This window comes from Mesocricetus auratus, unplaced genomic scaffold (genome assembly GCF_017639785.1).
Source record: "Mesocricetus auratus isolate SY011 unplaced genomic scaffold, BCM_Maur_2.0 Super-Scaffold_100030, whole genome shotgun sequence".
NCBI lineage: Eukaryota > Metazoa > Chordata > Mammalia > Rodentia > Cricetidae > Mesocricetus > Mesocricetus auratus.
In genome coordinates this window covers 17,913,904-17,916,866 of record NW_024429211.1, presented here as the reverse complement: position 1 = coordinate 17,916,866, position 2,963 = coordinate 17,913,904, and positions in this window count along the sequence as shown.

Sequence of the window (2,963 nt, the reverse complement as noted above, 5' to 3'; positions counted from 1 at the left end):
TTGAGTTAGTTGGTTTGGAAGATCACAGTAGGGAAGACAGATGATGCTCCTGTGCCTTAGACATGAAACACAGTCCCAGTCTCTCCCATGAATGTCCAGGCCTAACTGTCATTCCCCAGGTCCCAGACCTGGACACAGCTGTGTGTTCAGCCAAGTCAGCCAAGGCCACCCTGGAGGCAATCATGGAGGAGTGGCAGATGTGGCAGGCAGTTCCCATGACATCTCTCCACCACTGCTCCACAGCACTAACATGAAAATGCTAATGTGGAAAACAGGGTAGAAGGAAGAATCCTGGCCCTTACTTGTCCAGACTACATACCCAGCTGTTTCTCTGCTTCAACTGAAACAGTCCAAGGAACTCTCTGGTTTCCTTCCCTATATCATGGTCCTAAAGTCTCAATACCTCAGAAGGCCCTGAGTCTGGCCATCCTGTTATTTAACCAAGTAAAAGCACATTTAGTTATGGGTAAGAAACACAATGTCCAAATTTACAACACTAGGAAATGTCCAATCCAAGACTACAGTTAGGCCACCAGCCAGATGTTCAGGACTTTCCCCTTCATCCCACATTGCTTGATGCTTCCCAATTTGGGGAGCTGTCCTACTAAACCAACATTAAAGTTTCTTTTCCTACCTGACATCTGCAAGTCAGGAACAACGAAGAAAAGGAGTGGATAGGGACAAAGGAATGAGAGAACAGGTTGTAGGTTTCAAAAAGGAGTAGGATCTGAATAAAGGGATGAGAACAAGGGTTGTTGGGTTTCACAGTCAAAGATCCATGTCTGTGCATAATCAAAGATGCTCAGCACTGAGGACCGTTTTGTCAGTTATTTCCAAGGTAACCTCAAAACTCCATCTGATGCTGATTGGCTGAGGGAGAATGATGTCATCAAGCAGGTGAAAGCCAATAGGTATCCCAGAAACCATCTGTTAAAGAGACAGACAGAACACCTGCAAGAAGACTAGAGCAGCCCTACATGGCTGTAATCTGGGCAGCCAAAAGCATACAACCCTGACTTGACAGTTTCTGTTTCCAGGAAGAGTGTCACATGTTTCATTCATAAAATCATTTATCATTGACACATGATTTTCACATTTCAACTGATAACATTAGTGTATTTATATGCACAGATGATGACTTGGAAAGTGTCTTAGTTACTGTTTTATTGCTGTGAAGAGCTGCCATGAGCAATGCAACTCTTCTGATGGGAAGGATTTAATTGGGGGCTTGCTTAAAATGTTGGAGTCAGTCTATGATCATCATGTCAGGATGCAAAGATCTTGGTATGATTCTGCAGTATAGCTGAGAGATTTTCATCCTGATCCACAGGAGGCATCTGAGTGAATGAGAGAGACAGAGACAGAGAGAGAATAAACCTCAAAGCCAAAACCCTTTGACGCAACTCAAATACACACCATATGCTCTAGCACTTTCCAAACAGTCCATCACTGTGGAGTAAGCATTCAGTTATATAAACCCTGTGGGTAGATCATTCTCATTCAAACCTCCAGTAAGTGGAAAAGGAAGGCAGGAGACCTAGAAGCTGAATGAAGACAGTCCTCCCAAAAGTGTGCCACTGGTTCTTTTTGTCAAAGTGACAGCAGTTTTCAAGGATCAAAGGATATGATTGAAAGACTTCTTCAGGCAGAATGTGTTACATTTACACAATGGAGTAGTACTCAGCTACTCAAAAATAACATTATTATATTTGAATGCAAATGGATGGAAACAGAAAATAAATCATCCTGTCTGAGGGAATGCACACCCAAAAGAGAAATGGATTCACTTATATGTGTATATTTACAATTAAATAAATGAAAAACAACCTATAATACATATATAGTAGTACAGCCTAGGAATAGGGGAGTTCATTGAGGGTGGGGAGCAATACATGCATGTACTCTGGGAGTTGGCAATAAAATAGATTTTAGAGGTCGACTGGGGCCATGTGCAGAAGTGAAGAGGTCGATCAGGGTGGGAGGGAGAGAAGAGAGTTGATGTAGGTTATTAGAGGAGAGACAGCTGGAATTGAGGGGTATTTGAGGGATGACGTAGAAAACTACTGCAGTGGGAAATCCCTAAGATATATAAAAATTATCTTAATGAGGTCTAATGATGGAAGATACAGAGTCCCAATGGGCTATCTCTTGTTTCCGAAGGAAGATTCCAGTACTAGGACTGGGTTGCAGTGAGTTGAGTTGTTGGGCAAGTGCATTTCAGGAAAATCCCACAAACAACCCTGGCTGTTGCTAAAGGAATCAGGTGCTCTCTGTCAAATGATATTGGGGTCCCATTGTTGAGGACAACGCCCATACAACTCACTAAACATGAAGTCAAGCTGTGTTTTAGTGTCACTGGTGTGGGAGGGTATTCTTCAGGCTACAAAAGAAAAACAAACACCAGCCCAGCCACAAAACCTTTCACCTGCAGTCTTTCTGGCCTGCAAGATTTGCTACAACAACTACTCTAATGAAATCACAAAATGCCATAAAATATGCAAAATATGCCTTCCAAATACATCCTGTATTTTAAAATATTAGACAAATTCTGTGGATATCCAATGCTCTAGTTGTTCTATTTTCATGAAAGATTAGTGTTTTTAGAATTCAACATTATGTTACTTAAAAGTGCATGATACATGCATTCCAGTGTAATGAGAAAGTTTTACTACAGAAATGGTTTTGCACTAGAAACATGACTTGAATTGCTGCTGATTCATCAGACACACAATCCTCCTATTCCATGCTAATAAATATCAACAATGTTTATCCTCTAACCATTAGAGATAGTGTGGCCTCTTTACTACTTTCACCACTTTTATCCTGTGAGCATTCTTGTTTCTGCGTGAAGAACCCCAGGGTGGATTTACTCCATCTTCCTTTTAGTTCTTCTATTGTACAACTGTAAAATGGCAAAATAGTTTATAAATGTTCTTCAAAAATCAGAAAAGGAAACACAGAGA